Here is a 10,744-nt window from a genome sequence, read left to right on the forward strand (position 1 = left end):
CATTACATCGATTATGACCATGGAGTCACCTTCAACCTCTATATTATTGACCTAGCAAATTTGGTAGAGTTTAAGCCCATCTATAAGAACTTTAAATTCTACCACATTTTCAATGCCCTAGATCAATGGTATAGGCACTAAAAAAATTGTATTGCCATCTAATCCTGAAGAATACAACTTGCTCTAGAGGGCCTCAGATTTCCTAGCAGGCCTCGTCAAAATTGAGTTTCATCCATCCTGCTGATGGAGGTTTCCATTTAGTCGAAGCATTGAGAGCTTGGTAATTAGCTCCCACCACCCCATTAATGGGATATTAGTATGTTTTTTTTATATTTCATATATTCTACGGTTTCATTTTAAATATTATAATTATTATATTTTGCACCAATATTTTACCAAGTTGATATTTAGTAGATTTGATTTATACACATTACTATGTTTTTATCACTATTCTTATATTCATAGTCAAGGCTTTTGATTTAAATTTAATTAGTATTATATTTTCTACCATTCATTTACTTTGCTCCATTTATAGATGAGATAAAAAAAAAATTCATTTATTAATTTTTCTTTATTATTTTTTATTATATTAAATCTTTTGTTCTCATGTCATTTTTTTGCATCCTTTAATTTCATTCTCCTTATTAACCTCTTATCTCTCACACTCATCTTCTTTTATATTTTTTCTTTCCTTCTCATGATCTTTCAACACCCATTCATTTTCTTGATATTTCTCATCTTCTTTGATGCTTGTGTCATCTACACTCTCTCCCCTCATACTCTCTTCTTTTTAGTATCTTGGTATGTGACAAATTCGTTTCTTTTCCTTTGGCACTCTTCATCCTGATGATGGATCTGATAGTGTGATTGAAAACATTAATGGAAAACACTACACAAATAACAACTTTAATAGATTGTTGAAACTTGATACCATTAACATAATAATAATTTTAATTCTTATTTCATTATATATTTATTATTTATTATTATTTTTCTATTATATATCTATTGCTATGTTAACTATTAGGGTTCAATGCATATGATTTTTGATGAGTAGGTGCGTCAACTTCAAGCCACACTCCAGAACCTCCCTGTTCATGCCCTCAGTTTATTTGGTATCCTGGCTAAATTTGCTGAAGCATTGGAAAGAATCTAGAAGAGATTTTTATGGTCAGAAGTTGAAGAAAAAAAGAAGATATCCTTGGTTGCTTGGGACAAAGTTTGTAGACCAAAGAACAAAGGAGGGTCGGGGATTAAAGCTCTACAAAATCTTTAACAAAGCTCTTCTAGCAAAACAATTATGGAGAGCTTATGATACCAAGAAAGATTGGAATCAAATATGGTTTGATAAATATATTCAGAATCAGCCTATCCAAGGGGTCCTTGATTCTGAAGACATTCCCGTTGGATCCTTCATTTGGAATAGTATAATCAAATCCATAAAAGTGGCCAAAGTTGGAGCTGGATGGGTCCTTGGAAAAGGTGACAAAATAAGGTTTTGGTGTTACAACTTATCAAACTGCCATTAGTTTTATATCCAAAGTCATTCTATATACTCTAGTCGGTTACTACTACCGAAATATTTAGTCGGTATGAATAGTCTAGTCGGTTACAGAAGGAAAATAGTCACAAAGCCCAGTATACACCGAGCTGTCTACCAAGTGTTATTTCATGTCTACCGAGCAGTAAAGATAATACACTGAGTTGATATACACCAAGTGAAACATGTTGCTAGATTCGTTGAACCTAGACACACATATGAAAATGTGTTACAAGATCGAGGCACATAGAACCATTATCGCATTGGAAATTGCACATATAGATTTTGTATAATTTTGAGGTCATCTAACCAATGAAATATTTTGCATGGTTATTCATTCAAGAAATCATGTTTGTAAGATCGAAGCAATGAATCAAATCACCGACATAAGAAATCTATTTATACAACATGAATTTAGGGTTAGAGATATATATGAATGAGAGAAATGTGTGTGCATATGTGTATGAAGCAAGACTTATGTGATACATAAAAAATCACAGAGTATTATGACTGTTACAGAGACACAGAGGTCACCGAGAAGGTTTTTAGGGAACAGTCAAAGAACAGAGTAAACAGAAGGGTTTATCGAGTTACTTTATGAGTTACTGAGGTATACTATAGGCAAGGTAATCTTATTTCGAGCACATAGAATCTGCTACAACATTTCAGATGTAAAGTTGCAGATATTTGTAAAGTCTTATTGTAATATTTTGAAGTTGTAAGAGAAACCTTTAACAAGGTAAAATACTCTAATCAAGTCTATAAATTGTAAAGCCTCTAACCAGGTGCAACATTTATATAAAGTGTTGTAAAATCCTTTAGCAAGGTAGATCTAACAGATCTTGTTACTCCTAACAGGGTAAGCTATCAGAAATAGCTAAATATGTAGCTCTAACCGAGCACTCTTTATTATTGTAGTAGTGAAGTTGTGGGTGCCATCCCCACTGCAGTTTTTCTCTCTAACCAAGAGTTTTTGGGTAACCAAAATATATGTGTTATGGAGTGAATCATGTATGATTGTTACTTATTTGTTTTAGCTTTATGTTATGTTACAACAGTTTTTGGTTTATGCATAACAGTAAAGATATTGTTGATAAAAGGATTTGAAGTACTAATTTACCCCTCCCCTCTCAGTACATTAGCTTTCCATATTGGGCCTAACAATTGGTATCAGAGCTTGAATCTTGGAAAAGGGTTTAATTGCCTAAAGAGAAAGATCTTATCAATGGAAGGCTACAAACAATCTCGGAGGATTGTGTATCTGCAAGAAGAATTGGATCATGCTAATCAAGTGATTGTAGACATGCAAAGGCAAATGCAAAAATCTCTGAAAGTGAGAAGAAGATTATCTGATGATTTGCAGGACTCTCAAGAGTTAGTGGAACAAATTGAGACATCATCTGAGAACAGTATGTCTGAAGAGACTGAAGAAATGATTGGACAATTGAAAGAAAAGAACAAAGCGCTCGTTGATCAGCTAAAAGCAATGAAAAGAGAACATGAACATTTCAGCACACAGATGACTGAAAATCTTGATGCATTGAGGGCAACCAAGGACAAAGTAAGAGATCTAGAAAGAGAGAAACAACAACTTGAAGCTTTAGTATCTGATAAGGATGATGAAATCATAAGGTTGACTGGGATTCAAAAAAATCTGTCAAATCAACTAGGTTATGCACATCATGAAGCAAATCTGAAAGATGATGAGAATCAAGCATTGAAACTTGAAGTATCAAGGTTGAGCAATGAACTTGAAACATAGAAGAAATCCAAGGAAACACTGAAGAAGAGTTATGAAGCATCAAAGATGTTGGATGAGCAACTGAATACAAGACGAACCTACAAAGAAGGAGGACTCGGTTACAAAGGAAAAGACTCTACCGAGAAGGGAATCTGCACTACCGAGAGAGGAGAATCATCAAAGCAAGCTGGAATCAAGAAGAACATCAAAAGAAAGAAGCCTATTTGCAACTACTGTGGAAATCAAGGTCATACTGCCAACATGTGTCAAATCAGAAAAGGTAAGCAACCGAATGCCACTAAGACCAATGGTTATTGTTACAATTGCAATAAATATGGTCACACATCTAGTCAATGTAGGATAAAGTTTGTTAACAATTATCAGAAAGCAAAATTCAAAGGGTTTTGTAAAAACTGCAATAGATATGGACATAGTACCGAGAAGGGTTGGTTTAAGCAAAAGAACCACATGTGGTATGCACATCGAGCAAATACTAGAGGTTACTAAACTCACACAGATCCTTACCGACAATATTCTGCAATACCATGGGATTACAATACAAGGATATGATGTGAATGTTGTGGAAGATATGGACATATAAGTGCCAACTGCTTTATAAGGTTTGGAATGAACAACCGAAGATCATGGAGAAATCCTGGTATGGCATGTTTTCATTGTCACAAAGTTGGACATTTGGCTGGAGATTGCAGAGATCAACCTAGAGAAGACACTGAGGAAATAAAAGAGAAATTAAAGATGATTTGGAGAAAGAAGGAAATTGTGTCAAATAAAGAAACCACCTTACCTATCGAGTTAGGTACTCCCACTCCAAATTAATCGGTAAAGGTATGAAGGGACTGCATTCTCACAAGGTTAAATCTTAAACAGTTCCTATTTTAGTATGTATTGAATTCAAAATCTGCATAGTAAGATGTAGTAGTAAGTTTGAAATTCTATCAAAGTCTTTTGGAGCACTTTACAGGAAATCTGTCAAGTCAGTGAATTCAGGAAGCTTGTCAAGTCGATATATGAAGGAAATTTGGTTACTCGGTTAAAGCGCAAAAAGGGAAAGAAAGTTAAGTAGAAACGAGTGCATTTAATGTCTTTGACCTAACTTGCACGGAGCGCGATAAGGTTTATTATGTACTTAAAGCATTCTTCAAGGTCATTTTCATTCACCAAGTTTTCGAGAAGCAGAGCAGAGTGAATCAAGGCGATCAAACCATCTTCAAAGCGAAATCTAAGGTATTTACATCAAATCTCATCGCATTGCTAAGCTGGTTTACTGAACTCATTAAGTTGTTATTATCTGCTGAGTGTGAAGCGTCTGTCGTTTGTTAAGTTCTCAAACCCTAAGGTTCCTGTGTCAATTTTTATCTGAAATCAAAATGGCACCCAAGATCCAAGACCCCATTGTTGTCAAGAATGTAGAGAAGCCCTCACTAAAATACTCTTTGACTCTCAAAATTGCATCTGAACCGGATGACAAAACTGCCTTTTCACTCATCCCGGATCGAGTCTTGTTAGTAGAGGATGTGAGATTCTTCACCAAATGTCGTGTTGAAGAACTCGGTTATGTTGAGATCAAAGATGCATATGATGAATTGTGCACATATGGTAAAATGGATAGCAAGTATGAGCACATCAAAATCAAGGGATTGACTGAAGCCCTAACCTATCCCCATGTGTTCAAACACCAGTGGGTCAAGTTTGTACTACGCCGAGTGCATGATGATTTCATGTGGCTACAAGAGCAATCGTTTAAGATCACTAAAGAAATCATTCATCTGATCACCGGTTATCCTATCTATGATCATGCCCGAGCATAGAAAATAATATCATAGAAGGAATTGATCAGTTTGACTGGAGTAGAATCTGATTGCAGAGGTCTGAAGTTGAACAATGTCACCAATCCTGAACTCAAATTTGCCATTAGAGTAATTGGTTACTGTTTCTTCCAATCGGCAAGGGAAAACAGTGTACCCTGTGCAGTAGTGGACTTAGCATACAAAATTGTTAAGAAAGGCATGAAAATTGACTTGTGTGAAGTATTATTGAAGAACTTGTTTGAAAATCTGAACATAATCAGGAAGCCGAAGAAGAACAACTCGGTAAATACTCTAAAATTTGGATCACTACTTGTATGTATGTTTTTCTACTTTGAGAAGTTTTTTCCAATAGTCGGTAAAGTTGTTTGGGAACTACACCGACCAAACACCCATCAGATCAATGACTTCATCAAGAAGTTAGGTGATAACTTTAATGATATAATGGATGATTACTTCACCAAGTTCCAAGAGAAAATGCATAACAAGTATCGGATTCCACCCCAGCTAGTAGAAAAATACAAAGATGAAATATGTTTTGAAGTCGACACCGATTACTATTATGTGAATGTTGTGGAACTAAGGACTCAATCTTTGCCACCTATGGGTTACGAGATTGATTTTGATATCACACAACAACAAATCGATGCATTTCTGACACTACCAAGGCATACTACCGAGCTGAGGTATGGAACCTATGAAGAGGTGAAAGAAAAAGCAAAGATGAGCATTGTAGTACCCAAAGCTACAAGGAAGGCATCAAAGATGATTAAGGCATTAACTGAGAAATTCAGAGAAGAGTCTTCCTCCACACCTGTCAAAGGTGTCCTAGCCATCACCGAAGAGGAGACATAAGCCCAAGAAGCAACCATAACACTTAGCACCAAATTGCCTAAGGGAAAAGTGTTGAAGAGAAAGAAACACCGAGTAAGAAACAAAAGACTGTTATCATTCCTAAGGTAACTAGAACTTACAAGAAATCTACTCGGAGACTCATTTTGCCAAAAGAGTTGAGTGATACCGAATCTGGAGATGCAAGTAAATTTCAGATTGTGAAAAGCAAGAAGGTAGATGTACATGGTGTAGAATTTTTTTGTAATAATCTAAAGGAATATGGTGGACTTGGTGGATTCAAATTTGTCAAATATGAATCTAGATCTACTGATGAAAAGAGGCAAATTGAAGAAGCTGTCATTTGCACACTTCTAAAATTTTGAGTGGTCCCATTAGAAGTATGTAATTCTATTCCTAAGGAATTATATGCACATATTGAAACCAGATGGCAATATGCCCTAGACTCAGAGAAACAAATCAGAGAAAGAAGTCTGGTGCATCTCTTTCCTGATATGTCAGTTGATGAAATAAAAGAACATCTGACAAACAACCAAACATAATTTACAGTAAAACAAAAAGCCTTGAAATTGATGAATGGCCTGTATATAGAAGTGGAGAAGGAAACAAAAGAGCAATGGCATGACATCTTTCAAAGAAAGAATGTTGGTGAACAATCTACAGTGGAAATAGTCGGTATCACTGACCAAGAGCCTAATGTCACCGAGCAAGACCCTGCTGACACCATTCAAATAGATGAAGATATCATGGATGCAGAGGCACCTGAACAAGAAATGATAGAAGGCAATGCTTATGCAAAACTTGTCTCCAGTGAATCTGTTTTGGAAGAAGTTCAGCCTTACCCACCGATCAATCAACTTGCTCCAACCGAAGCTCCTCAGGATACAGATGAAGGCACCGAAGGTCAAAAGTCTACAGCAGAAGGTACTTCACAAGAACAAACCTCTCAAGCACCTTCTAGCACAGAAAATGTTACAGCTGAGACACCAAGCACCGAAGGACACTACCAAGGCTAAAGAAACTAACCAAAGTGTTGTCTCTACCAAGCAACCTATCGAGGGTCTATTGGCAATATAACAAGGATATTGAGAAGGTTGTTGATGATTATGGACATAACTAATTAAAGATGTTTTACTGTCTTGATATTATTATTTTGTCATTGATGTCAAGAAATTGATTTTCTAATTCAGTATGATGTTGCCATATCTTAAGAAATATGATATGAAGATTATAAAGAAGTCAGTAAAGACACAGGAAAGAATATGATGAATAAAGGGATAAGTTATTCAATGGGCAACTCTACCAAGTCAAACAATGATGAGATCTTGATGTTTTAGATTGTTTTAACATCATACATATGTTGTAAAATGTAAAGGTTAATACTACACTATGTTATCAGGCAAAGAACCTAGTTGGTAAACCCTAAGGAACCTAGTTGGTAAACCCCAAGGTTATTGCAGTCGGTTAATGAAGACAGAATGTCTACCGAGTAAAGTTTAGTATTCACCGAGTTGTAACCAAGCTATAACAGAATGCATTAAATGTTTACACGTGATATTTAATGAAAGAAGCTGATGAGCTGGAGCGGATCAATGATTGGCAAGTCGTGGAAGAAGTTTGTTAACAAATCTAAGGCAATGGAAAGTTGGCAAGAAGATCTACAACTCAGATTGAACCACATTACCCTAACACAAGTTCCAAGATGATTGTGCAATTTTTGAGGTGGGGTAAAATGTTTTTCAGATCGTAAGATACAATGAACCTGGACAAGATTGAAGATCTAATAGCTATGATTGATCATGGGAAATGTGATCAAGGAGATTAAGCGATTAGATGATTGTTTATAAATAAGGAACTGTTGATAAACAGTGGATGCGGGCAAGTGTATGCACAGGGATGCTACATAGTGATCACTGAGCACAGAAGATTGAAGACCTGTTGGAATAATAGAGTATTGATGCCCAACAGATAGACAAGATTAGTTCTATGTCTAGATTGTGTTGAACAAATAAGAATCTGCTTTAGCATTTTAGATGTAAAGTTGCAGATAGATTGTATTAATGTTAGCTTGTGAAAGTAACAGGAAGTCTCTTAACTGAGTGGACTTAACAGTCTTATAAGTAAATCCTCTAACAGGGTGACATTCTAAATGAGTGTTTGAAATCCTTTGACAAGGTCACTTCTAACAAAGTGAAGATCCTAACAGATCTGAGGGAAATCCCTTAACTCGGTCACATCTAGCAATGTGTTTTGTAATCTTTAACAGGATTAGCTTTTAACCGAGCATACTCTAGAAGAGTATATTTCTTAGTGTGTCTGAAATCCCACAGTGGTTTTTCCCTATTTGGGTTTCCACGTTAAATCTGGTGTTATGAGGTTTATATTGTTCATATGCTTTTGAGTTTGCATGTTTGTCAGTTTTTATTCTATGACTGATATATGTTACCGAGGTAGAATCTAATGTTTTCATTGATGATTAAGTTTGTATGATTCACCCCCCCCTCTTATCTTGTTGGCTATTGGATTTGTACTTATATTAAGTATCAGAGCTATCAGGCTCCTCAAGCCTCTCAAGCTATTGTAGTGGTTCACCCGGTGAAAGGTAAAGAAAAGAAGTTGAAAAAGCATAGTTTCAAAATAGATTTATCGAAACCGATAGTGTTGCCCAATGTAGACATCTCCAAATTGAAAGGGCAAGCACTCATTGAATTCGGTGAACTGTGCAAAGCAAAGGCCGAACAGGAGAAGCAACTGGCCATACAAAAGAAGAATAAAGTACTTAAGAAGGTAAAGACCTTACTATCAGATATGCTACCTCCAGCTACAGTATCAACCGATGCAACCATCCATATTCAATTGGATGAACTCCTAAATCAGATTGAGACATCTGGAGTAGATGCATCCGAATACTTGAGCAAACTAAAAGACAAGGAGCTGACTGCTAAAATGATAGAGGAAGTACAAAAATCCATTGTTGTTGGCAAGGTAAAACTTGTCACATTTATTGATGAGTTGTCCCCTCAACTCAAGCACATTCTTTCATTATTTCAGAAACTCTGCACATTTTCTTTATTCATTAAGGACATTAAGAATAAAACAGAAGCAATTGAGAAAGAGATCACCGATCTCTCAAATAAGTTGACCCCCGAGCCCAATTCAGTTCAAAATTTTTATACTAAGCTACAACAGCTCATGGCTCAACAATTGGAACTGAGGAATGAAGAACACAAGATCAAGATGGACATAATGACACTTCAAACATTATTCCTTCCTCATCTTTCATCTGTTCAAGAACAGCTCAACCGAGCCACTTACCTCTCTACTACACAAGAGGGAAGCACTTTAGATGGCTTAATTTCATTATTGGCTGATATTAATGCACAAAATTCTTTAATGGATAGTGTAAAGGATGCACTCTCTGTCGCTCTCACCGAAGCCAAGACAAAGTGCAAATCCATTTTTGATCAGTTGCCACCTCCAAATGGTAACTAAATTTTGATGTTTGTCAAAAAGGGGGAGTATATCATCAGAGTATATATAACATCAAAGTACACAGGGGGAGTGTATAGTATTCAAAGTATCAAACAACCAGAGTGTAGTATATAGGGGGAGTATACCGAGCAGAATGAGCAGAATAAGCAGAGTATCCAAGAGCAGTGAACAGAGGAAAGAACAATGATTACAAAGTATTGATCATCGAGCACACATAATCAGAGTTTTGTACAACATATTGATAAGGGGACTATATTTGATTATACTATTTTATTGACTAATGTATATATTGTATGTTTAGTCAAATTTTGTAAAGTATACAGATTTTTGAGTAATGACTTTGAAAGTAGTTTTGTCAAAGATCTCAACGAATGTCAAAAGGGGAGATTGTTACTACTTATCAAATTGCCATTAGTTTTATATCCAAAGTCATTCTATATACTCTAGTCGGTTACTACTACCGAAATATTTAGTCGGTATGAACAGTCTAGTCGATTACAGAAGGAAAATAGTCACAAAGCCCAATATACACCGAGTTGTTTACCGAGTGTTATTTCATGTCTACCAAGTAGTAAAGATAATACACCGAGTTGATATACACCAAGTGAAACGTGTTGCCAGATTCGTTGAACCTGGACACACATATGAAAACGTGTTACAAGATCGAGGCACATAGAACCGTTATTGCATTGGAAATTGCACATATAGATTTTGTATAATTTTGAGGTCATCTAACCAATGAAATATTTTGCATGGTTATTCATTCGAGAAATCATGTTTGTAAGATCGAAGCAATGAATCAGATCATCGACATAAGAAATCTATTTATACAGCATGAATTTAGGGTTAGAGATATATATGAATGAGAGAAATGTGTGTGCATATGTGTATGAAGCAAGACTTATGTGATACATGAGAAATCACAGAGTATTATGACTGTTACAGAGACATAGAGGTCATCGAGAAGGTTTTTAAAGAACAGTCAAAGAACAGAGTAAACAGAAGGGTTTACCGAGTTACTTTATGAGTTATCAAGGTATGCTATAGGCAAGGTAATCTTATTTTGAGCACATAGAATCTGCTACAGCATTTCAGATGTAAAGTTGCAGATATTTGTAAAGTCTTATTGTAATATTTTGAAGTTGTAAGAGAAACCTTTAACAGGGTAAAAGACTCTAATCAAGTCTATAAATTGTAAAGCCTCTAACCAGGTGCAACATTTATATAAAGTGCTGTAAAATCCTTTAGCAAAGTAGATCTAATAGATCTTGTTACTCCTAACAGGGTAAGCTA

The sequence above is a fragment of the Cryptomeria japonica genome, chromosome 3 (assembly GCF_030272615.1).
Source record: "Cryptomeria japonica chromosome 3, Sugi_1.0, whole genome shotgun sequence".
NCBI classification, from domain to species: Eukaryota; Viridiplantae; Streptophyta; class Pinopsida; order Cupressales; family Cupressaceae; genus Cryptomeria; species Cryptomeria japonica.